General features: G+C 52.4%; 1 long non-coding RNA gene across 1 annotated transcript; it reads right to left on the bottom strand.

The window, feature by feature from the left end:
* Window positions 1-5,875: 5,875 nt before the first annotated feature.
* Window positions 5,876-7,184, bottom strand: LOC118660506. The gene is made up of 2 exons (XR_004968964.1): window positions 7,023-7,184; window positions 5,876-6,296 (listed from the first exon to the last, which is right to left on the bottom strand). It is a non-coding gene; the product is annotated as an uncharacterized LOC118660506 (long non-coding RNA).
* Between the last annotated feature and the right edge of the window lie 19,608 nt (window positions 7,185-26,792).

Genomic DNA, 26,792 nt, shown 5'->3' with positions numbered 1-26,792 from the left:
CGACTGGGGCTGCTGGCGGCATTCAGAGAGAGGAGCTCAGGCTCCAGGTGTCTGTAATGCAGCAAGCAGGCGCCGGGGCCTGCCCCACATGCAGCCCGCCCCTCCTGGGGACACTGAGGCAGAGCCTGTGTGAGGAGAACTGGACAGCATTAGGCTTGAATTCCAGTCTGTGGCTCTCTTCTCGGCAGCTGGGAGAGGCGGGGACCCTCGGTCCCCTGGGACAAGCCGAGGCAAATCTGGGGACCGTCTGGCCAGTTTGGGGCCGTGGTGTCCAACCATGCTGGGCATTAGAGTCGCTCGGCGGGGGTGGGGGTGGGGCTTTACAAAATGCTGATGCTAGTCTGACCTCCCAGCAATTCTGAGTTAATTAGTAGGAAGTGGGGTTAGGGCAGTAGGAGTTTTAAAAGCTCCTTGGGGGACTGGAGCCTTCTCTGGGGCTTGAGACTCTCTCTTTAAACTACTCCTCTCAGTAAAGCAGTGGTTCTCAAAGTGGGGTTCCGGGACCAGCAGCATCAGCGTCACTTGGGAACATGTTAGAAGGGCACATTCTCAGACCTCACCATTGACCATTGGAAGCTCTGGGTGGGGCCCAGCAAGCAGCATTCCAGCACCTTCGGGGCCTTTGTGCCCCTCAGCTCTGAGCCCCTGCAGCCCAGCACGGAACTGAGGCCCGCATGCAGAGACCGACCGTATTGGCCCGGAAGTGGGGGTGGTTCTCCACACTTCTGGAGTGATGGAGCGGCCACGTAGTTGTGGGTGCTGTGGATGGCAGGGTGCACGAGGCCAGGACGTTTCCATCCTGCTCCCGGCTCTCTCCAGGGCCTGGCCCTGGGTGTGTGCTGAGCAAGTGAATGAGGGGAGACACACAGAGAGACAGAGAGACCTGGGAGCGGAGACGTGACTTTCGCTTACTGTCCTGGTCCCACAGCATGTGAGGCTAGCGTTTCTAGTGCCTAAGATACAGGCTTCAGGCACCAAGGGGCCCTGACCACCTGCCTCTTCCCTGGCGCTCATTCAACGTCTGGGCTTGCCTCCAGTGTGGTGCGTGAATATGACGCGGGTGCACCACCCGACAGGCAATCTACAAGGTTGTTTTCTTTCCTCAGCTGAGGATCGTTTTGCCACTGATTTTTAGAAAGCGTGGAAGGGAATGAGGGAGAGAGGGAGAGAGAGAAACATTGATGTGAAAAGAGACACATCGACTGGTTGCCTCCCACATGCATCCGGACTGGGGCCGGGGATTGTGTGAGGGCCGATGAGTCACACCTACCAGGGCTACTTTTTGTTTTAAAATAATTCAAATTTACACATAAGCTGCAGGATAGCATAAGGAACTCTGGAATGAACGCTTGGCCAAAGGCCACTCACGTTTTGCTAATTGTCCCAATAATGGCTGTTGTAGTCTGGGCCACACCTTGCACTGGTTGTGCTCCAGTCCTCTTTAATGGATGGGGGATGGTGCAGGACAAGTTTCCTGCGTGCGATTTTCACTTGTGAGCAATTAACATGACTAGAAAGTTGCCTTTAAGTCCCCACTTCCATGTAAAAAGCCGTTCGGTTCACTGGGGTGTCTCAGCTGAGTCTCCAGTGGCCCTGGGCGGCAGGGAGTATGAATCAAGGGAAAGCCAGGCAGGACTCATGGCAGGCGACAGAAGTCCATGTGGACTAGCATACGCTCAGAGCTGATAACCCCTGACCTGGGCCTGCTGGGAGCATTCCCCCTCGGGCAGGGCGGTGCCAGGGCTATTTCCTCTGCTGGTGGGAAAGGTGACCACTGCGCCTCCCTGACACATCAGTTCCCCCAGGGGCGGGCAGGGGGGAGAGACTGGCTCTACTGGAATCACTTGCTTACTCCTGAATTAGTCCTATGGCCCAACAAGATGGGGGCACTCTGATTGGCCAACTCCAGTCATGTGCCCGCCTCTGGGCGGGGCTCTCTTGACGGACAGCCCTACCCCTCAGGAGGGGGGAATAAGGCGCGGGAAATATTTGGTCCGGCTCTGCCTAGGCATTAGGGTGAGTTAACTAAATGTTTGCCTAAATAGAGCAGGCGACCTTTAGAGCTGATAATTCTGTGTGGCCCCGAATGATGTTATACATACCCAAATGGCCGCTGGCAGAAAAAAGGTTCTCCCGGTTCTAAAAAGGAAAAGGGGGGTTCCGCTTCTCCCGGTGACTTGCGAGGAGTCCAGGTGGGAGCTCTGGTCAGAGCAGCGGCGGTAGCTGTGACGGTCACTGAGAGCTTGCGGGGCTCCAGGCACCGGGATGAGTGCTTCATCTGTTTTACCTGGTGTACCGAGGCCGTTTTATGCGATAGTCGCGTTCATACATGTGTCACATGCGAGGCAATTTCACAGAGAGGCGCAGTCGCCTGCCCAAGGCCACACAGCCTGCACTCCGCAGACTGCGGGCCCGGGGTGGCCGGCTCCGGAGCGCCCGGCGCCCTCCCAGGTGCAGCGACGCCAGGTCTCCCGCTGCAGGTGGCGCTGGAGCGGGCGGGGGCTGCCCCGCGCCGTGAGCGCACCTGCGGGCCGGGGTGGGGGCGGAGGCGAACGTCTCGGGGCAGATGGCTTATGGGAAGTTGCTCTTACTCCCAGAGCAAGGAGCAGAGCCCCGAGGTACAGAAAACAGAATGGGTGAGTTTAGGGCAGCCGCTAAAGTACTTACCTGAGCTTTGCAAAGTCCCAGAGCTCAAGCGCCAGCCCAGGCCGGTACCCTAACACTGCCCAGGTGAGCTGAGTGTCCAGCCCACGTGGGAACCACTAGTTTAGAGGCCTCGTGGTTTACTGGAGACAGTCGTAGGTTAAGACCCACCTGGGTCTGAGACGTGACAGTCATTGCAAACTGTGACTCTGTGCCAGCCACTTGACTTCTCTGCCTCCATTTCCTCATCTGTGGGGAGGCGTGAGAAGTCCCTGTACCTCATGCAGGGTTGTGAGGGCCCAGGAGAGGGTGTCTGTAAGGCCCTCGCGTAGACTTGGCAACTGCCGCACTGCCGGGAGGGGCAGAACAGAAGCCTGGTCGCTGGCAGGTCAGGACTGCGCAGGACCACCCAGGGAGGCAGTGTCGCCCACGACTCAGCATCACCGGGCTGAGGCTGTGGCATGGACTTTTGCAGCTGCTGAGACCGCGGCCCCGGCCCTCCCACCTTGGGCTTCCGCCTGGCCTTCACCGAGGGCCTCGAGGCTTCTGAATGGGGTGCGCTTGGAGTGGGACCGGGGTAGGAGAGTGGTGGTGCGTGGGCGCTGGGGGGCAGAGTGGGGTGGGGGAAAGGGGAATGGCTCTGAGTGCACTGGCTTAGTCCCACCACCAGGTGGCGACAGGAACCCACCCACTGGGCGAGGCCACCAGCCAGGCTGAAGGACGACTGGGAATAACAAAGCTATTAGAGGACCTTTTTGTTTGCTGTTTGTTTGTGTGAGTACTAGTTAGTATAGGCTAAAACTTCCTTTTCTTTCATCTCCATTTACTTCGTGCAACAGTCCTGTGGTAGGCGCCATTACTCTCCCTTAGGTTGTGAAAAAGTCAGTGCTGATAACTGGCAACTGGAAACTGAAGCCAGTCAGTCTGACTCCAGATTAATCACTTTAAAAAATATATATATATATATTTTATTGTTATTTTTATAGAGAGGAAGGGAGAGGGATAGAGAGTTAGAAACATCAATGAGAGAGAAACATCCATCAGCTGCCTCCTACATACCCCCAACTGGGGATGTGCCCGAAACCAGGGTACATGCCCTTGACAGGAATCAAACCTGGGACCCTTCAGTCCACAAGGCCGACGCTCCATCCACTGAGCCAAACCAGCCAGGGTCCAGATTAATCTCTTAACCCCTGAGGTCATAGACTTTAAGAGGTGCAAGGGACTTTGGAAATCCTCAGGCCCTGTGATTTCTAAACCTGTTCCAGGACAAACATCCCCTGAGGCTCTTTTAAAAAATATTCCAAATTCCTGGGCCCAGCCCATGCACTGACCTAGAATCTCCCAGTGAAAGGGGCCTAGGAATGTGTGTCCTTAAGAAGCGTCGAGACTTGGAAATATGGATCTAATCTCAGAGTGGGAAAGTGACCTGCCCAAGGTCACACAGCTAATCCCCTCCGAGTTCCGAACACCCTCTAATCCAGAAGCCAGACCACCCTCCTTAAAGAGGAGATGATATGCCATGTGACCCAGCAATTCCACTGCTGGGTATCTACCCAAAAGAACTGAAAGCAATGTCTTGAAGAAATACTTGAACACCCATGTTCATAGCAGCATTATTTTTTTTTTTTAAAAAAAGGCAGATGCAGCCCACGTGTCCATCAAGGGATGCATGGAACAAAGGGAGCTCACGTGCAATGGAATATCATTCAGTCTTAAAAGCAAGGGGATTTTGACAGGTGCTGTAACATGGATGAACCTCCAGGACATTCTGCCAAGGCTCATAATAAAAAGACACGTTCTCCACGACTCCATTTACATGAGGGACCTACAGTAGTCAAATCATGGAGACGGAAGGTAGCTGGTGGCCGCCAGGTCTGAGGGGAACGGGAGTGGGGAGATGCTGGTTAACTGCACAGAGTTTCAGTTTTGCCAGAGGAAGAGTCTGGAGGTGGATGGTGGTGATGACTGCACAATGATATGAACGTGCTTTATATCACAGCTGTAGGCTAAAAGCTTACGGTTCTTGTTTGTTTGTTTTTGTTAATCCTCACCCGAGGACATTTTCCCATCGATTTTTAGAGAGTGGAAGGGAGAGGGAGAGACACACAGAGAGAAGCATCGATGTGAGGAATTGGTTGTCTCTCACATGCACCCCAATTGGGGCTGGAGATCAAGCCTGCAATCGAGGTATATGCCCTTGACCGGAATCGAACCCGAGACCCTTCAGTCTGTAGGCCAACGCTCTGTCTACTGAGCCAAACCAGGGCAAGACCGCTGGTTTTATGTTATGTGTATTTTCCACTATAAGAACCACTTTACCGCTAGAGAAGACAATGTGTGCCCCGCCCTGGGAGCGAGGAGTGAGAATGTAAATGTGGTTTTCTTCATCTTTTGAGCGGTTTTGTAAATCAGTATTATATGGAATTTGATGATGAGTATTGTCAAATCGCCTCTCTGCTTGAAAAGGATTGTACTAATAATGTACTTTTCCCCTCCAATAACTTCACCAACTTTGGGTTTTATTATTTCACCTTTTCTTTATTTAACGGGTGAGAGATGGAGCTTCTTTATTATTTAAATGTGCATTAAAATGTATTAGATCTAAAGTGGAAGGTCCAGAATTTAATCAATGTCGTTGACAGTCTCAGGCTAATATCCCCCCGAATGTTAATTCCCAATTTGCTGTACTAAATAAAACAATCCACCCGGCCCTTGGAGCTCAGCGGTGGAGCATTGAGCAGGAACCAAGAGGCCACCTGTTCGATTCCCGGTCAAGGCGTATGCCTGGGCTGCGGGCTCGCTGGGAAGCCGGGCGGGTGCAGGAGGCAGCCGCTAGAGCAGCGGTTCTCAACCTTCCTAATGCCGCGACCCTTTAATACAGTTCCTCATGTTGTGGTGACCCCCAACCATAAAGTTATTTTCGTTGCTACTTCATCACTGTAATGTTGCTACTGTTATGATTCATCATGTAAATATCTGATATGCAGGATGTATTTTCATTGTTAGAAATTGGACATAATTAAAGCATAGTGATTGATCACAAAAACATGTAATTATATATGTGTTTTCCGATGGTCTTAGGCGACCCCTGTGAAAGGGTCGTTCGACCCCCAAAGGGGTCGCGACCCACAGGTTGAGAACCACTGTGCTAGATGGTGTTTATCTTTGATGTTTCATCTCTCTATCCCTCTCCCTTTCTCTCTCTAAAAAAATCAATAAAATATATTAAAAAAACAAAACAAAAAACAAGTCGATGTTTATTGTTACAGCAAATCAATAACACTACTAGGTCTGTGACTGAGGGGAGAAAGCGGCCCCTGCTCACTGCCTCGCTGGCTCCCGCCGGTGCAGCGTGGATTCTGGGTTCTCAAACAGAGGCGCTCAAGGCGAGGTGGGGTCCCCATGGCTGGCCCTCCCAGTGGCTGTGCACCTCCCAGGCCACCTCCTGTGACAGGACCAAGTGACAGGCTGGCCCCCCTCGGTCCCCCGAAAAGAGTCCTGTCACCGCAGCCCAGTTTCTCCCCGTCTCCTTCCTTCCTGGACGGCCCGGGCGCTTCCGTGGGGCAGTGGCTGAGCTGAGCTGGGAGTGGAGGGGAGCTTCTGCTCTTGTTCAGGGGGAGCTGGAGATGGAAATGAGCAGCACAGAGGCGCTGGGGGGGGGGGGCGGGGAGGGGATGGTAAGGGTGTGGCTTTGTAAGGAACTGAGTATAGGAGCCCTTTAAAGACCTCGGGGGTGTGACGAGTGACTGCTTGTTCATTGCTCTGGGCTCCTGGCTTGTGCTTCTTGTGTTAGATTCCCTTCGGAGGTCAGGGACCAAGTACACGCCGCGCACTTTAGCAGGTTCCACCTCAGTAAGGAATTGGGCAGCGGCTCCCCAGCGTCCACCACCCACCACCCACCACCAAGGCCACGCCCTGGACCCTGTCATCACCCGAAACTGCCCCACCTCGGCAATTACACGTCAGCCGGCAGCCGTCCCATCGGATGGCAGCCTCCTCCCCTCCCGCTCTCCGGCCACACCTCTGCCCTGACCCCATTGGGAACTCCCAGCCCATGGGCCCCAGGCCTGGTGCCCAGGCATCTTCCCCCCTTGCCCTTGGCATCCACTCTTCCCTGGAAGGAAAACTCATTGTTCCTTCCGTGCGGATGATGTGACTCAGCCGGGCCGGACCCGCCCTCCCCGCCCCCTCCACTGCGAGCCACAGCCACGGCCAGCCCCCCCCCCCCCCGGGCTGCTCAGGGGGGCCGCCGGGGCCACGCGGGGTGGGGAGCTGCAGGGTGCAGAGCGAGGCTCGGGGACAGGCTGGGCTTTCGGTGTGCGGACCGTCTCGGGTCCGTGCACGAGTCAGGGCTGGATTCCGTCCCGGAAACAGACCTGACAGTGGCCGTGTCCCTCAGCCGGGCTCCGGGCCGGGGGCCCTGCACGGGCTCATCAGGGTCCCGGGGCAGACGCTCCGTGAATCCTTGGTGTGAAGGCGCCGCAGACACAGGGAGCGCGGCACCCACGCACACGCCAGGGCGTCACGGTGCGGCCACCTCCGCACCTCAGCGAGGCCAGGAAACAGGACACTGTCACCCCCACTCCCGCTCCCGCCCCCCGCTCCAGCCCCCCGCCCGCCCCCCTCCCCGCTCCCGGTGCCCGCCGCCCGTCCCGCTCCGTCGCCGCCCGTGCCCGCCCCCGCTCCCTCGGGGTGCCCGCCGCCCGCCCCGCTCCCCGCCCCGCCGCTCCCGCCGCCCGGCCCCCCCCGCCTCCCCCCTCCCGCTCCCGCTCCCGTCCCGCTCCCGCCCGCTCCGCCCCCCCTCCCGCCCGCCCCGTCTCCTGCTCCCGCTCCCGGTGCCCGCTCCGGCTCCCGCTCCGCCCGCTGCCCGCTCCCGCTCCCGCCCGCTCCCGGTGCCCGCTCCCGCTCCCGCCCCACCCCGCTCCCGCCCCAGCCCGCTCCCGTGCCCGCTCCCGCTCACGCTCCCGCCGCCCGCCCCCGCTCCCGCTCCCGGCGCCCGCTCCCTCCCGCTCCGCTGCCCGCTCCCGTCCCGTCCCGGCGCCCGCTCCCGCCCGCTCCCGCTCCCGGCGCCCGTCCCGCTCCCGCTCCCGCCCCCGCTCCCGCCCCCGCTCCCGCCCCCGCTCCCGCCCCCGCTCCCGCTCCCGGTGCCCGCTCCCGCTCCCGCTCCCGGTGCCCGCTCCCTGCGCTCCGGTTCCGCTCCCGCTCCGCTCCCGCTCCCGCCCCGCCTGCCCGCTCCCGCTCCCGCCTCCCGGTGCCCGCTCCCTGCTCCGCTCCCGGTGCCCGCTCCCGCTCCCGCCCCCTCCCGCCGCCCGCTCCCGCTCCCGCCCCCCGCTCCCGCCCCGCTCCCGCCCCCGCTCCCCGCCCCCCGCTCCCGGCGCCCGCTTCCCGCCGCCCGCTCCTCGCTCCCGTCCCGCGCCCGCTCCCGCCCCGCTCCCGCCCCCGCTCCCGCCCCCGCTCCCGCCCCCGGTGCCCGCTCCCGCTCCCGCTCCCGGTGCCCGCTCCCGCTCCCGCTCCCGGTGCCCGCTCCCGCTCCCGCTCCCGGTGCCCGCTCCCGCTCCCGCTCCCGCTCCCGCTCCTGCTCCCGCTCCCGGTGCCCGCTCCCGCTCCCGCTCCCGCCGCCCGCCGCCCGCGCCCGCCGCCCGCTCCCGCTCCCGCCGCCCGCTCCCGCTCCCGCTCCCGCTCCCGCTCCCGCCCGCTCCCGCCCCCGGCGCCCGCTCCCGCTCCCGCTCCCGCTCCCGCTCCCGGCGCCCGCTGCCCCTGCGGCCTCGCCCAGCTTCCCCGCCAGCCTGCTCCCTGGCACGCGGCGCCGTAGAAATGGGACTGTTGAGCCATCGTAAGGGGACAGGCTCGTCCGACTTTCCGTTCAAGGTTGGCGCTTCTGTGTCATGAGGAGACACCTGTCCCCGCCCTGCGGTTCGCACCCTGAGTCTCTCCTTTCAGCTTCCTGGCCAGTGATGGCGAACCTTCTGAGCTCGGCGTGTCAGCATTTTGAAAAACCCTCACTTAACTCTGGTGCCGTGTCACATAGAGAAATGTTTTGATATTTGCAACCAGAGTAAAACAAAGACTTATATTTTTGATATTTATTTTATATACTTAAATGCCATTTAACAAAGAAAAATCAACCAAAAAAATGAGTTCGGGTGTCACCTGACACGCGTGTCATAGGTTCGCCATCACTGTTCTAGATCTTTCAGAATCTTTGTTGTCCTGCCTGGTGGACAGCCCACCGGGATTTCTTTGCTTTGGGCGTGAGGTCAGGTCGGGTGTCATTTTCCCTTTGAACACTAGATGTTTCCTGAAAGGCTCACCTTCCCCGTGCTCTTCGGCGCCACTGACTCAGGACCCAGGCCTCCATCTCAGCGCAGCTCCTCTCTTCTCCTGTCTGTCTCCTTGCACAGGCCTCCCGCTCCTCATCCCGGAACTTTTACCAAAGGTCCTGATGATCAATAGAGCAATATTCCCACGTGTTCCTCTTCAGGAAGCTCTTGGCCCTTTCATTTCCTCATTTCCACGTGTATTTTAGAACCATCCTAGCACATTCTCACACCCCCCCCCCCCCCAAAAACAAAACAAAACTAAACCAAAAACCAAATCCTGGAGAGTTTTTAGTTGATTGCATTGAATCTATAAATCAATAAGTTGTTCAACATCGATCTTCTAATTCCTTTGTTTTTTAATATATTTTTTATTGATTCTTTACAGAGAGGAAGGAAGAGAGATAGAGAGCCAGAAACATCGATGAGAGAGACACATCGATCAGCTGCCTCCTGCACACCTCCCACTGGGGATGTGCCCGCAACCCAGGTACATGCCCTTGACCGGAATCAAACCTGGGACCCCTCAGTCCGCAGGCCGAAGCTCTATCCACTGAGCCAAACCGGTTTCGGCAAATTCCTTTGTTTTTTTTGGAAGAGTTGCATATATTAAGAAGAGGACATAGAGGATGGGGAACCTAAAGTAATTAATTTTTTCCAGTTTTATTGAGGTATAATTGACACAACATTGTATAAGTTTAAGGTATACAACTCACTGGCTTGATACACGTATATAATGCAAAGTGATGACCGCCACACATTAGCTAACACCTCCATCCTGTCGCAGAATCGCCTTTCCTTCTTTGTCAATATTTAGATTTAAGTTCTTTATTGTAGAAAGTCTCCTCCTCCCCCCACAATGACGTCTCCCCGCCCGCTCCCGCCCCCCACCCTGCTGTCTGTGTCCACTGATCACCTCGTCTGTGTGCTGAGAACCTTTCGGATCTACTCTCTTAGCCACTTTCGAGTATGCAATTCAGTATTATTAGCTACAATCCCTTGCTGTACATCCGGTCTCCAGAGCTTGTTAATCTTATGCCTGGGAGTTTATCTCCCAGTCCTTGAACATGGCATACGTGTGTGTGTGTGTACTCACACATATGCATTCAGTCAGTTAATTAAACTTCTTTTTCTGTATGCTTTTTGCACATCTCTTATTCGATTTGTTCCCAGACAATGGCTGTATATTTAATGCTATTCAAGGGGCTTATTTGGAGTCAGATATTTGGCTCCATCTTTGGAAAGTCTGAGTAGCTCCGGGCGGCCCAGAGGTGGATGCTGAGAGAGCCCCCGGGATTCTGATGTGCAGCCAGGCTCGGGGATGTGGCCTGTCTGGGGCTCCCTCTTATCTCTGTTCAATCCGATTCAGCCCCTCCTCCCCCCTGGCCCAGTCCCATCCGCCTTGGGACAAGCTGAAGTCTCTGTCTGGGGTAACCCCCACCCCCTCTAGTCCGGCATCGCCTTTTCCTCCCCTTCACAGCCACACTGTCAGAGGGATTGCCACTGCGACCTCACCCCTTTATGCTTGCCCACTCCTTCCGGTAAATGTGAGAACGCACATGTAAACACTGACCTCTAATTCAGGCCATCCCCCCCCCCCCCCCCCGCCCCCGCTCCTCTGGCCCACCAGGCGGCTCCCCCTCACGCTCTCTTCTGAGGCCTGTGTGCCCCGAGTCAGTGTCACTAAGTGGTGGGGGCAGCTCCAGTCGTTGTCCCACCTGCCTTCTCTGCAGCTTGTGGGCCCTTGGCATTCCTTCCCCTTTTCTGGCCCCACCTCTCGAAGGATCGACTTCTGACTGATGAGCGAGTAAAGGGAACAGGCCCTGAGAGAAGAGGGAGGGCCTGGGAGGAGGGTGCCTAGGACAGTGATGGCGAACCTTTTGAGCTCGGTGTGTCAAAATTTTGAAAAACCCTAACTTAACTCTGGTGCTGTGTCACATATAGAAATATTCATAATTTTTTTGATATTTGCAACCATAGTAAAAAGAAGATTTATATTTTTGATACTTATTTTATATATTTAAATGCCATTTAACAAAGAAAAATCAACCAAAAAATATGTATAAAATGAACAAAAACAGAAAAACAATGTACATTTAGGAAAAAATAATAAAAACAATGATAATCAAATGGTACGAAAACTAGAAATTAGTGACTTTTTTGGTGCTGAAGTTTGTCTGCTAATTCTTCGATTGCAGGTTCATACTTGGTGCACTTCAAGGCCAAGCAAGCGCCACTAACTTCATCTGTTAGCGGTTTCTTTTGTTCGTTTTAATATTATTTAATGCTGAGGACAAAGTCTCACAGAAATGTGTTGATGAAAAAATTGTTAGCAAAGCCATCGCTAGATTTTTTATGTCGCTAAAAGTGTCAGGTACTCTGTTCCAAGCACTCAAATTTCTTGTTCGTAGTTGCACTCTTCTTCATTATTCAAATGATTTCGTTCCAGATTTTCAAGTTTCGACCTTAAGTCGACAAACACATGAGTCCAAATGCTACCTTGAAAACCTGCAAATTGCATCTCTAAATCGTCAATTTGCATCCATTGGAAATCCTTCAATTCCAAAGTACTGTAAACAACTACATCTGGATACTTAATTATTTTAATGGTCTGTTCTAGGCTTCTAAATTGGTCGAATCGTTTGCTGAACTGTTCAAATAACGAGTTTACTATATTCTGGCACATAAGTATGGACTCCATTACACTCGTTGTAGTGGCCTTCTCGAAATACTTTTTTATCCGAGGAAAATACTTGTGTTAGTTTCAGTATCTCGCTTGAAAATTTTAAGTTTACTTTCAAAAGATTTGATGTGTCCAAACATAACGTCGATACTTTTGCCAAAACCTTCTAATTTTAAGTTCAGCTCATTCATATGAACAGAGAAATCTGTAAAAAACACCAAATTGCTGACCCACTTATGATCATTGGTCTGAGGAAAGTTTGCCAGATCCTTCTTCTCAATAAATACCGTAATTTCTTCAAAGCACTCCACAAATCACTCAGGTACTTTACCTCGACTCAGCCATCTCACATTATTGAACATCAGTAGTCCACTGGAGGTTGAATCAACTTCCTGTAAAAGTGCAGAAAATTCTCGCTTGTGAAGGGGTCGAGAAGCTATAAAATTCACAATTTTTGGTACAACTGACATTAAATCATTCAATTCTGAGAATCCCGATTTGGCACACAACACCTCCTGATGGATAATGCAATGAAAAGGTCCAAGTGGATGTCTAATAGCGTCCATAAACAACTTCAGGAATCCCACATTTTTCCCACCATATTTGGTGCCCCATCTGTCGTGACTGACACAATTTTAGAGATGTCAATGTTTAGGTCACTGAATGTTTTTATAAACTTACATATTTTGTTTCCTGATGTACTTATTGGCACTGATTCTAACTTTATCAACTCTTCTCTCATTGTGAGACCGTCAGAATAATGTATTCCTTCCTTTCATGGATACTTTTTTTCAAGAGCTGACAATGATTAGTTTAAAAATGTCTCTCTACATTCCACGTTCTGCTTACTACCGTTTCATTACACAGTATGCACAGTGATCTGTTGTTTCTGTCGACAATCCCGTACATCTCGGGCCATATGTCTTGAAAGGGTCGGCTAGTGCTACTTCCACTTCCTTTATCATTCAATCTTGCTTTTTTATTTTTTTGATTCTCCATCACAAGGCTGCAAAAATAAATAAATATAAATCACGGCGTTTTTTTTATAAAAGGTTGATAGGTTTCTTACCTATTAACTTTTTGCAGTGTTGTTGCACTGACTCCTGGTGCAAAACAATTCAAAGATAGTATGTATAACCAACAAATATATGGTGCTGTAATCAATTATCCGACACGCAGAATGTCTCGTCGAGCACTGTTGCACTGTATATCTTTTTCTTCTAACCCTCCCACTCCTGTGTCCTATGAACATGGCGATCAAGCGCGTCCGTTTGCCGAATGCACCCGAACGCACGGGAAGCTTACCCGAGGCGCATGTTGACAATAACGAGGCCGTTTCCAGAATTGGGCATTTCGTCACTCGAGTAAAAATAAAATGTCATGAGTAAAGATTAATCTCTTTATAGTGCAATTATTTTTTTAAAATATATTTTAGTGATTTTTTTTTTTTACAGAGAGGAAGGGAGAGGGATAGAGAGTTAGAAACATCGATGAGAGAGAAACATCGATCAGCTGCCTCCTGCACACCCCCTACTGGGGATGTGCCCGCAACCAAGGTACATGCCCTTGACCGGAATTGAACCTGGGACCCTTCAGTCCACAGGCCTATCCTCTATCCACTGAGCCAAACTGGTTAGGGCTATAGTGCAATTCTTAACCATTTTATATTAATGTCAATATTGGAACAATGTATCTTGGATGTTTTCACTATGTATCTTGGCTACGCAACACCGCTGTACATGTTTACATCCGGTTTTAGAATGGCATTATTGATCATGAGTAACGTGAGTAATAATATTACTCGAGTGATGCCCAACTCTGGCCGTTGCGAGAGACAAATATTTGAATTATGCAATTTTTTGTCTCTGTTGATGCGTGTCACCCAAAATGAGTTCGCGTGTCACCTCTGACACGTGTGTCATAGGTTCTCCATCACTGCTCTAGGAGGAGGGTGCCTGGGGGGAGGGTGCCTGGGGGAGGGTGCCTGGGGGAGGGTGCCTGGGGGGAGGGTGCCTGGGGGAGGGTGCCTGGGGGGAGGGTGACTGGGGGAGGGTGCCTGGGGGAGGGTGCCTGGGGGGAGGGTGCCTGGGGGAGGGTGCCTGGGGGGAGGGTGCCTGGGGGGAGGGTGACTGGGGGAGGGTGCCTAGGGGGAGGGTGCCTGGGATGCGAGGTGCCTGGGATGCGGGGTGTCTGAGTGTTTCCTGGGCTCCACCCTCTCCCTCTCCCACGATGCCAATCCCAGACCTGCTAATCATCACCCGCTCACAGCATTTTTTCCCAAGAAGAAAAGAATGATGCTGATGAATGTAAATATTTAAATATACCACAAAGAAAGAGATTACACTTGCCTGAAACCCCCTCCCTGAGGAACCCCCTGTAATGTTGGCACGTGCCCCTCGTTGGCCTCTTTATGCGTCTGTACAGCCCCCAAGGGTTAGTTTCAAAGTTGGCAAAAGTGGTTATTATCTCAGATGCCCTTTTTTCCTTTTAAGAATGTACTCGTTTATTTATTTTGACTTTTCTTTTTCAGAAAAACAGCGTTAACACTTTGGTATTTGGCCTCCCAAACTTCCCACTTGTTGATAGAATAACACACAAAACCCTGGAACATGTGTAGGGTTATTTTTGTTACTGGTTTTTTTTTTATAAGCAGTGTTATTTATTTATTTATTTATTTGATATATTTTATTTTATTTTATATATTTTATTGATTTTTTACAGAGAGGAAGGGAGAGAAATAGAGAGTTAGAAACATCGATGAGAGAGAAACATCGATCAGCTGCCTCCTGCACACCCCCTACTGTGGATGTGCCCGCAACCGAGGTACATGCCCTTGACTGGAATCGAACCCGGGACCTTTCAGTCTGCAGGCCGACGCTCTATCCACTGAGCCAAACCGGTTTCGGCATTTTTTTAAAAAAATATATTTTATTGATTTTTTACAGAGAGGAAGGGAGAGGGATAGAGAGTTAGAAACATCAATGAGAGAGAAACATCGATCAGCTGCCTCCTGCACACTCCCTACTGGGGATGTGCCCGCAACCAAGGTACATGCCCCTGACCGGAATCGAACCTGGGACCCTTCAGTCCGCAGGCCGACACTCCATCCACTGAGCCAAACCAGTCACGGCTTTTGTTACTGTTTTTATGTAAAAATGTGATCATGTTATATTCACATCTCTTCTTGCTCATTTAACTTAACCCTTCATATGAATTAATATAGCTCTGACTCTGCCTTTTTAATGGCTGTATAATATTCCACGGCGTGGATGTACCACCATTTATTCACTCACTGCCCCATGAAGCATTTCAGGTTTGTCTTGTTTTGTTTTCACCACTGTGACTAATGCTACAGTAAATATTCTTGCACATCGTACACATCTATTCTTACACACTTTTGCTTTTATTTTTAAAGGGGTTGATTCCCAGGTGTGAACTGCTGGGTTAAAGAGTGTGTGATTTCAATTTAAATAAGTATTTCCGCCCTAGCCGGTTTGGCTCAGTGGATAGAGCGTCGGCCTGCGGACTGAAAGGTCCCGGGTTCGATTCCGGTCAAGGGCATGTACCTCGGTTGCGGGCACATCCCCAGTGGGGAGTGTGCAGGAGGCAGCTGATCGATGTTTCTCTCTCATCGGTGTTTCTGACTCTCTATCCCTCTCCCTTCCTCTCTGTAAAAAATCAATAAAATATATATTTTTAAAAAAATAAATAAATAAAATAAGTATTTCCACATTGTTTTCCAAAAAAGCTATTATGAAGCACATTTTCACTAGCAATGAATGAGAATAGAGCCATTTGCCCATATCTCTACAACCAAAAGTTATCACTTGTGTTTTTATTTTTTGTTGGTCTAGGGGTATTAAGTGATAGCACACTATTACTTTACTTATTTTACTTTTTAAAATATGTTTTTATTGCCCGGCCAGTGTGGCTCAGTGGTTAAGCATCAGCCTATGAAGCAGGAGGTCACGGTTGAATCTCCATCAGAGCACATGCCCGGGTTGCGGGCTCCATCCCCAGTGTGGGGCGTGCAGGAGGCAGCCAATCAGTGATTCTCTCTCATCATTGATGTTTCTCTCTCTCTCTCCCTTTCCCTTCCTCTCTGAAATCAATAAAAAGTATTTTAAAAATATTTTAAAGAAAGGGAGAGGGATACAGAGATGGAAACATCAATGAGAGAGAAAGAACCATAGATCGGCTGCCTTCTGCACGCCGCCTACTGGGGACTGAGCTCACAACCTGAGCATGTACCCTGACTGGAACTCGATCTAGTGACCTCCTGGTCCATAGGTTGACGGTCACCCATTGAGCCACACCAGCCAGGCTGAGTCATCTGAAATTTTTATTTGTCTAAGGGGAGAGCTAGGGTTCCATCTCATTTTCCTCCTGGTGAGATAGCCAGTTGAGTTAGCATCGCTGATTAAATAAGGTACCATTCTTTTCTCATCCAATTGAAATTCCATTATTACATATTAAATTTACATATTACATATTTATGTAGAAACATCAGTGAGAGAGAATCATTGATCAGCTGCCTCCTGCATGCCTCCTATGGGGATCGAGCCCACAACCCAGGCATGTGCCCTGACTGAGAATGGAACCATGACCTCCTGGTTCATAGGTCAATGTTCAACCACTGAACCACGCTGGCTGGGCTCACTGGTATTTTTATTTTTTAATGACATTTTATATTCAATATTATTTTGTATTAGTTTCAGGTGTACAGTATAGTGGTTAGACAATCATATACATTACAAAATAATCCCCTCCTCCATAGTTCAAGTACCCACCTGGCACCAGGCATATTTATTATAATATTATTGACTATATTCCCTATGTTGTACTTTATATTCCCATGTCTGTTTCGTAACTAACAACTTGTACTTCTTCTTCTTTTTTTTTTTTTAAATGTATTTTATTGATTTTTTACAGAGAGGAAGGGAGAGGGATAGAGAGTCAGAAACGTCGATGAGAGAGGAACATCGATCAGCTGCCTCCTGCACACTCCCCACTGGGGATGTGCCCGAAACCCAGGTACATGCCCTTGCCCGGAATCGAACCTGGGACCCTTGAGTCCGCAGGCTGTCGCTCCATCCACTGAGCCAAACCGGTCAGGGCCCAACTTGTACTTCTTAATCCCCTCACCTTTTTACCCAGCCCCCAAACCCCACCCCTTCTGGCAACTATCAGTCTGTTCTCTGTTGCTATGAGCCTGCTTTTATTATTATTTTTTAAATTTTTATTCATTTCAGAGAGGGAGGGAGAGGGAGAGAGAGAGAGATAGAAACATCAGTGATGAGAGAGAACCATTGATCAGCTGCCTCCTACATGCTCCCCACTGGGGATCAAGCCCACAACCCAGGCATGTGCCCTTGACCAGATTCGAACCTGGGACCTGTCCATCCACAAGCCAATGCTCTATCCACTGAGTCAAACTGGCCAAGGCAATGAGCCTGTTTTTATTTTGCTTGTTCATTTATTTTGCTCTTTAGATTCTATATATAAGTGAAATCGTATGGTATTGTTTTTGTCTGCCTTATTTTACTTAGCATAAACCCCCGTGGGTCCATCCATGCTGCCTCCTGCACATCTCCCACTGGGGATGTGCCCGCAACCCAGGCACATGCCCTTGACCAGAATCGAACCTAGGACCCTTCAGTCCGCAGGCCGACGCTCTATCCACCGAGCCAAACCGGTTTCGGCAATAACAAATATTTTTAAAAAATCATTCTTGGAAAGGTGTTGGTAGGAGTCAGAGTTCTGGAAAAGCCCATTGTCCCATGTCCTTGGCCAGAGGTGAAGGGTGAGAAGCCCAGATCATTGCTCTGACAAGACCCCCGTCCCCCCATAGAGGACTGTTTCTGACTGTATGTCCACCAGTGGTTCTCAACCTTCTGGCCCTTTAAATACAGTTCCTCATGTGGTGACCCAACCATAAAATTATTTTCGCTGCTACTTCATAACTGTAATGTTGCTACTGTTATGAATCGTCATGTAAATATCTGATAGGCAGGATGGTCTTAGGCGACCCCTGTGAAAGGGTCGCGACCCACAGGTTGAGAACCGCTGGACTCTACACACTTGTCTGCGCCCGGCTGGCTTTTCTCCCGCCAGCCCTGCGGGCCACGCAGCCCCACGCTGCCCCGCTGCAGACGCCAGGACTAAGCGCATTACTCCCTTATCCCTGCGCGGCAGGGCAGCCCTCTCCCGGAACCTAGTCCCCATCTGGCCTCCCTCCCCTCCGCCTTCCCAGCTCGCACCCCCAGCTAAGGAAGCTATTATTGCACCGAATCCCCTTGAACTGAGGCGTGGGAAGGGCCCTAGGGTCTGTCATGCAGGAGTTCAGCCTCAGCTCTCCTGGGACACTGCCTCTCCCTGAGGCCCCCTCCCCCACCCCTGCGTTCTCTCCCTCACCCCTCTTGACCCTTCCCTCTGCTCCCCAAACTCACTCTGAGCTTTAAACCCTGTGCTACTTAGCAACGCTGCCTGCAGACATCCGCTGAGCGCTGGCCACTCCTCATCCCTGGGAGAGCTGAGCACCCGACTCCTGCCCTTCCTCCAACACCTTCCTCCAACACCACTCCAGCCATCATTCTGGACGTGGTCAGTGTCCACAGTCCCCTGCTTCTCTCCACCTGTGACCCCACCCTTCACCTGACCTTGACACTCGCCTCATGGTCACACCCCAGGCTTTGCTGTTGCCAGTGACAGGCTCTCAGGTGGGGACCTCTTTGCTGGCTCTGTCTGAGGTCCCAGCTGCAGGCGTCTTCCCCCCCCCGCCCCCCCCTTAGCTCCCCAGCGTCTCTTCACCTCATTGCGTTGGGCACCCTCTTCGCCCATGTTGGAGTGGGTTTAGCTCTCTCCTGGACTCACCCATACGAGGTCGCTTCCCAGAGACTCTGGAGGGGACCTGCGCCCCAGTTCCCTACTATAGAGCCCAGTGGCATAAAACAACGACTCGTGATTCTGTGGGTTAGGAACTTGCTCTGCTCAGCTGGGCAGTTCTGCCCGTCTCCCCGGGATCCTCCCGGGTGGCAGTCATCGGGTGGCGTGGCTGGGGCCGGGGGAGCGACCCGCGGCAACTGGCCTGTTGGTGCGGCTGGGACTGTCTGCACATGGCCTTGCACCCTCAGGAGGCCAACCGGGCTTCGCTCCCTGACAGTCTCAGGCAGCAAGGGAGGGAGAAGGGAATCCAGAAGCACACGGAGGGAGAGCGTGAAGGGGGTGTCACATGGGGCCTGCACATCCTGTCCTATTGCACCCCCCCCCCCCAGGAGCCCCAGAGGACACAGCCGACAGAGGGCGTTAGGAATGCGGCCTCCAGGGGAGAACAGTGTCCTCCACAGCCCCGGGGAGACGGGCAGAACTGTCCCCCCCACCCCACCCCTCACTGGGCGCCCACATTTAGACAGGAAGGTGGAATCCCAGAGCAGGCGGGGCCCAGTGACAGCACTTTGTCACCAGAGAGTCAGTGGAGAGAGGTGAGCGGGCTGCTCGACCTGAACAGGCCCGGAGGACGGGGAGCTGGCTGCGGTGCCCTAGGAAAAGAGAGAAGGGCAGCCCGAATGCAGGCCAGGACCCTCTCGAGAGAGGATCTTGCAGAATTCCATAAGCGTGCAATCCAAATCTCTACAGCTCCTCCCACAGACAGGCCAGCCTGGACGTCAGCGAGTGCAGAAATGCACCAATTACTAGGGTAACGGTGTCCTGAGGAAAAGGTTTTCTCAGAATGTGTGACGGTTAGTAGGCTAATGACAATTCAAGCTTAGAAGGCAACGGGAACACGGGCTGGGGAAGGGAAGGAAGAAGTTGGTAACATCAACTGAGGTCTTGTGGCGAGTTGCACCTAGCTAGTGCATTCTTGTTTGTGGATTTTCTCTCTTGCCTGTTACGTGTGCTTGTGCGCGCACACACACACACACACACACAATTCATTTCCTAGTAACGAAAGCACAGGATGGGTGGCTTAAGAAGCAACAGAGATTTCTTCTCTCACAGTCTGGGAGGAGGAATCTCAGGTCAGGGCGTGAGGAGTACCATGCCCGCTCGAAGGCTCTGGGGAGAGGAAGGATCTTTTGTTCCTTCAGCTCCTGGCGGCCCCCGCAGTCCTTGGTGCTGCTGGGATTGCAGACACATCACTCCAGTCCTGCTTCCCCCAGAGCGTGGCCTTCTCTCTGTGGCTGTGGCTTCACATGACATTTTGTTCTTCTTGTAAGAACACCAGTCAGATTAGGGCGCATCCTAATGACCTCATCTTAATTTGATTTCATTTGCAAAGACCCTATTTCTAAATGAGGTCACATGCTAAAGTACTGGGGGTTAGGACTTCAACCTGTGTTTCTGGGAGACATACGTATCCATAACACACACCCATACACATATATACATGTAAACAGATCTATACCGTTGGCCCTTTGTATCCACAAGTTCTGTATCTACAGATTCAACCAACCACTGGTTGAAAATATAGTCACGCCCTGTATAGCGATGTTTTGGTTGACAATGGGCTGCATATACAATGGTGGCCCCGTAAGATGGTAATGGAGCTGAAAAATTCCCATCACCTAGTGATGCTGTTGCCATAGTAAAGTCATGAAGCAAGGCGCTACACAGACACTTACCACTGTGTTTCAATCGCCTACAGTGTTCAGTACGTAACATGCTGTGCAGGTTGTAGCTAGGAGCTGTAGGGGAACAGAATTTGTCACCTCAAAATATGTCTCTTTGTATGTGTAGGATTATTTTAGGCTGGTTAATTTTAAGAAATAATAGACAAGGGAGGAGCTCAGAAAACCAAGTAGAAGTCACCCTGTATAAAGACACTACATTTGGCCCTAACCGGTTTGGCTCAGTGGATAGAGCGTCGGCCTGCGGACTGAAGGGGCCCAGGTTCGATTCCGGTCAAGGGCATGTACCTTGGTTGTGGGCACATCCCCAGTAGGAGATGTGCAGGAGGCAGCTGGTCCATGTTTCTCTCTCATCGATGTTTCTAACTCTCTATCCCTCTCCCTTCCTCTCTGTAAAAAATCAATAAAATATATTTTTAAAAAGACACTACGTTTGAAGAAATAAACTCCATTTACGAGGTGTCTCCCTGGCTGCAGCAGGAAGAGGGAGCTGACCTTATCCCTAGAAGCTCTCACCACTGTAACTTGAATCTACATACACAACAGCAGTGGGTGCATCAGCCCAGGCGGGCAGGTGGCTTCATCCAGCTGTGGGAGTCCCAGCTCCCAGGCATCACCCGACGATATCTTCCCCCCGCCCCCCGTTGATTTTTGGACAGAGTGGAAGGGAGGGTGAGAGACACAGAGAGAAACATCAATGTGAGAGAGACACATCCCCTGGTTGCCTCCGCAGCGTCCTGACCAGGCCAGGGATCAAGCTTGCAACTGAGATATGTGCCTTTGACCGGAATCAAACCCAGACCCTTCAGTCCACAGGCTGATGCTCTAACCACTGAGCAAAATTGGCTAGGGCTGGCGGGTAAGTTTAAATCAGTATCAGGTTACAAGGATAGGTTAACCCACTGCTCTGAGGAGCCTTGGTTAGGGGATAGGTTAGCCCACTGCTCTGAGGAGCCTTGGTTAGGGGATAGGTTAGCCCACTGCTCTGAGGAGCCTTGGTTAGGGGATAGGCTAACCCACTGCTCTGAGGAGCCTTGGTTAGGGGATAGGTTAGCCCACTGCTCTGAGGAGCCTTGGTTAGTGGATAGGTTAACTCACTGCTCTGAGGAGCCTTGGTTAGGGGATAGGTTAGCCCACTGCTCTGAGGAGCCTTGGTTAGTGGATAGGTTAGCCCACTGCTCTGAGGAGCCTTGGTTAGTGGATAGGCTAACCCACTGCTCTGAGGAGACTTGGTTAGTGGATAGGTTAGCCCACTGCTCAGCGGAGCCTTGGTTAGGGGATAGGTTAGCCCACTGCTCAGAGGAGCCTTGGTTAGGGGATAGGTTAGCCCACTGCTCTGAGGAGCCTTGGTTAGGGGACAGGCTAACTCACTGCTCTGAGGAGACTTGGTTAGGGGATAGGCTAACTCACTGCTCTGAGGAGCCTTGGTTAGGGGACAGGCTAACCCACTGCTCTGAGGAGCCTTGGTTAGGGGACAGGCTAACTCACTGCTCTGAGGAGCCTTGGTTAGGGGATAGGTTAGCCCACTGCTCTGAGGAGACTTGGTTAGGGGACAGGCTAACTCACTGCTCTGAGGAGCCTTGGTTAGGGGATAGGTTAGCCCACTGCTCTGAGGAGCCTTGGTTAGGGGATAGGTTAGCCCACTGCTCTGAGGAGCCTTGGTTAGGGGATAGGATAACACACTGCTCTGAGGAGACTTGGTTAGGGGACAGGCTAACTCACTGCTCTGAGGAGACTTGGTTAGGGGATAGGCTAACTCACTGCTCTGAGGAGCCTTGGTTAGGGGACAGGCTAACTCACTGCTCTGAGGAGCCTTGGTTAGGGGACAGGCTAACTCACTGCTCTGAGGAGCCTTGGTTAGGGGATAGGTTATCCCACTGCTCTGAGGAGACTTGGTTAGGGGACAGGCTAACTCACTGCTCTGAGGAGCCGTGGTTAGGGGATAGGTTAGCCCACTGCTCTGAGGAGCCTTGGTTAGGGGATAGGTTAACCCACTGCTCTGAGGAGCCTTGGTTAGGGGATAGGCTAACCCACTGCTCTGAGGAGACTTGGTTAGGGGACAGGCTAACTCACTGCTCTGAGGAGACTTGGTTAGGGGATAGGCTAACCCACTGCTCTGAGGAGCCTTGGTTAGGGGATAGGTTATCCCACTGCTCTGAGGAGCCTTGGTTAGGGGATAGGCTAACCCACTGCTCTGAGGAGACTTGGTTAGGGGACAGGCTAACACACTGCTCTGAGGAGACTTGGTTAGGGGACAGGCTAACTCACTGCTCTGAGGAGACTTGGTTAGGGGACAGGCTAACCCACTGCTCTGAGGAGACTTGGTTAGGGGACAGGCTAACTCACTGCTCTGAGGAGACTTGGTTAGGGGATAGGTTAGCCCACTGCTCTGAGGAGACTTGGTTAGGGGACAGGCTAACCCACTGCTCTGAGGAGACTTGGTTAGGGGACAGGCTAACTCACTGCTCTGAGGAGCCTTGGTTAGGGGATAGGCTAACCCACTGCTCTGAGGAGCCTTGGTTAGGGGATAGGTTAGCCCACTGCTCTGAGGAGCCTTGGTTAGGGGATAGGCTAACCCACTGCTCTGAGGAGACTTGGTTAGGGGACAGGCTAACCCACTGCTCTGAGGAGCCTTGGTTAGGGGACAGGCTAACTCACTGCTCTGAGGAGCCTTGGTTAGGGGATAGGCTAACTCACTGCTCTGAGGAGCCTTGGTTAGGGGATAGGCTAACTCACTGCTCTGAGGAGCCTTGGTTAGGGGATAGGCTAACCCACTGCTCTGAGGAGCCTTGGTTAGGGGACAGGCTAACTCACTGCTCTGAGGAGCCTTGGTTAGGGGATAGGTTAGCCCACTGCTCTTGGTTGGGGGGAGAGAGGGTTGGGATTCATCCGCTGGCTGTGAATTGCTCAGCCGCTCTGGCCGTTTGTCCAGCCGTTTGTCTCATGTCCTCATTCCACTTGCAGGGAGTTTTCCTAGTTTCTTAGTAAACTGCCTCGGTTAATAATACAGTTTAGTCTTGGCTACAGATATTCAGCTAGAACTGTGGCTGAGTCAGGAGTAGCGACATCTGGAGAGGCTGCGGGGAGCCCGTGCTCCTCTTTGGGGAGAGGGCTGCAGGTCCTGTGAGCACAGCTGTGTTGTTATGTGCAGTCGGATACAGGGAGCGGGCGGCAAGGGTGCTGCGCAGCCACGGGTGTTCGCTGCTGTCAGGCTCAGTCTGCGCTCCCGCGCTCTGCCCGCAGGGGGCGCTGGGCCTGGGCCACGCTGCTCCTGCCAGGGAATTCCTGTGAGGCTCTGCCGGCAGGGGGCGCTGGAGGGAGACTGGAGGCGGCGCTGGGACTTGTCCTGTCACCTGCTGGGCCCGATGAGCACCCTCAACAGCCCAGGCCTTCCCCTCCAGCTGGCTGTGGGCGTCTCAGCCCCGAGCTCCCCACAGCCCCGACCCCCGTGAGGCACCCGACCCCGGGCACAGCCTCTCCTCTCCAGGGGGGTCTGAGCCGCAGGTTTGGGAGCCCCGCCTCCGAGCTTTTGGGTGGTAGCAGCAGGTCCAGATCTCGCCTCCGAGCCCCCGCCCCGCCCGCCAGGCTTTTAGGATCTTCCTTTGTCCCCTGGCCTCCCCAGCAGCACCTCCCTGCGGCCTCAGCGTCCATTTGTGCTTTTCTGGTCCTCCAGCCCCGTTTCACCAGCGTCCTGTTACATTCTCTCTGTTCACATAACCTGGTGTGGTGTCAGCTTTCTTGACCGGACCCGGCTCATACAGATGATTTCTAGACAAGGGTGGTGGGCGGCGCCGAATATTAACTGTAATGTGTTAAAGTCAGAAGCCAAGGACCCGGTTTACAAACTTTTGCGTATCCACCGGCTGAATGAGGACCCGTCCAATGTTCAGTAAGTGGCTGAGGAGTGAACGCTGAATGAAACCACGCGCGCTTAAAAGAGGCACATGTCCTCAGGTACGAGCCTGTGACTGCTTCCTCACGCCGGGGAGGGTCTTCGCCCGTAGGACTCAGGTAAGGAAGCTGAGCCTGGAGCTGATCCTAGACCGGTGGTTCTCAACCTTCCTAATGCCGCGACCCTTTAATACTGTTCCTCATGTTGTGGTGACCCCCAACCATAAAATTATTTTCGTTGCTACTTCATAACTGTAATTTTGCTAGTGTTATGAATCGTAATGTAAATATCTGATATGCAGGACGTATTTTCATTGTTACAAATGGAACATAATTAAAGCAGAGTGATTAATCACAAAAACAATATGTAATTATATATATGTAGGTGGATGGTCTTAGGCGATCTCTGTGAAAGGGTCGTTCGACCCCCAAAGGGGTCGCGACCCACAGGTTGAGAACCGCTGTCCTAGACCACCCAGGTGGGCGCTAAATGCAAACGCACGCGCCCTCCTTAGAAGAGGGATGCAAAGGAAGATTTGATCGACAGGAGAAGGCGATGTGACGGTGGCGGAGGCGCAGTTTCAGACGCTGGCCTGGAAGGTTGGCGTGACGCCGCGGGGAGCCACAGATTGCTGGCGGCCCCTGGCGGCTGGAGGAGGCATGGCGCAGCCTCGCCCCTGGAGCCTCAGAACGTGAGCTGAGCCCCGCGTGTCCGTCCTGGCCATCAGGTTTCCGCGATTTGTTAGAGCAGCCGCAGGAAACTGATGCATAAACATTGGGTCGGATCCAATGGCTCCTGGGGTCAAAAAGCCACAGCCCAGGCTTTTAAAGCTAGAAGCAAGGAAGAGGAGAAACAACAGAGCAAACAACGGCACGGGACGGGCCCTCGTGGTGTCAGCCCCCAGGGGCCTAACCAGACAGTGTCCTGCCTGTTTTGGCCCATGGGGGCCCCTCATTTTCAACCCCCTGGTTTATCTCATATTATAACCCACCTGCCGCCTAAAGGATTTGAGGTGGTTTAGGGTGGAGGCAGCTCTAGGTCTAGCAAAGGGGTGCAGGGGTTCAGAGCGAGTTGCCCCACGATGCCATGTATGGTATGCGGGTTACTTTGAGTTAAAGGTAATGGAGGCCTTGCGGGCTCAAGAGAAACTTCTGTTTCCCTCTTAACTACCCGGAAGAATTTAAATTAGGGGCCCTGCTCATAAAATGGGTTATTAGCAGAGATAAGGTTTGACATGTCTATAGGCGGGGCAAACATCTAATTACTGAACGTCTGCTCTTCCTACGGACCCACAAATGGCCCTCGGCCCTTCTGACGCCCCAGGGGCCTGACCTCATTCCTTAGCGAGGATGTCACGTATGCCTCGTTTTACCTTTCCGTCCTCTCCTGTATTGAGATTTTGTGCACACAAATTACACTTTCTTCTGTTAACCTGTCTCCTGTCGATTTGTTATTTAACCAGCCTAAGGACAGATAAGGGGAGGGGGACTTCCCCACTGCCCCCCAGTGCAGAGGAAAGAACAAAGCACACGGTAGTGCTCACGTCCATTCGTTCGTTTGTTCATGTTCTACTCATTTTAAATATTCTACACACCAAATGGACACACGCGGCACTGTGCTCGATTTGCTAACGATGACCTCACAATGCAGGGTCAAGATATTAAAAAATTATCAAACTAGTAAGCCCGGCCCCCTGGCTCAGTAGTTGAGCGTTGACCTATGAACCAGGAGGTCACGGTTTGATTCCCCGTCAGGGCACATGCCTGGGTTTCGGGCTCGATCCCCAGTAGGGGGTGTGCAGGAGGGAGCTGATCAGCCATTCTCATCATTGATGTTTCTATATCTCTCTCCCTCTCCCTTCCTCTCTGAAATAAATAAAAACATGTTTAAAAAAAATTGTGTCAGCATAATGGACACAGACAATAGTGTGGTGAAGGCCTGGGGTGGGGGACGAATGCCGGCTAGAACGGGTCAGTGGGGAAAAAGGGGCCAACTGTAATACTTTCAACAATAAAGAATTATTTAAAAAAGAAAAAGCCATCCCCTCCCTCCCCCCAGTGTCGCTCACCTAAGTGGTATCTGGGCGGGGGGGGGGGGGGGGGGGTTGGAATCCGAGCCACTGCGGCCTGAGCTCTCGTGGCTGTATCAGCCCCCGGCAGGCTGGGCAGCTGGGGGTGGGTCTGAGACACTGGGTGTTTCCCTCCTCCAGGGGCATGGGCGAGCGGATCTGTGGATGGATTAATGGATATGTGGATGGGTAGACAGAAAAAACACACACAACAAACTAAAAAAAAAAAAAAAAAAAAGTTTCCAAACCTGTAGAGAATTTTTAGGAGTTTATCTGAGCCAAACTGAAGACAATTGTTGAGAAGCAAAATCTCAACAAATTGAGAAAACGCTCCAGAAAGATGGAAGTTTTGCACCATATTTTAACATTACAATAAAAGGAGGCGTGAGGAGGGTTACATGAAATTCGTTGGTGATAGATTAGGGAAGTGGGCGGAAGCAAAGAGGAGAAATCTCTGCGATTGGATAAAGAGTAAAATGGTGAGACAAATACTTTTACGTCCGTGGGCACAGGTTAACATTAGCATTACAGCACGCAGCGGTGGCATGCAGGGTGAGAG

The sequence above is a fragment of the Myotis myotis genome, unplaced genomic scaffold (genome assembly GCF_014108235.1).
Source record: "Myotis myotis isolate mMyoMyo1 unplaced genomic scaffold, mMyoMyo1.p scaffold_m19_p_7, whole genome shotgun sequence".
Classification (NCBI taxonomy): domain Eukaryota; kingdom Metazoa; phylum Chordata; class Mammalia; order Chiroptera; family Vespertilionidae; genus Myotis; species Myotis myotis.
The sequence above is the reverse complement of the archived record's forward strand: the minus strand, read 5'-3'. Positions and strand labels throughout refer to the sequence as shown.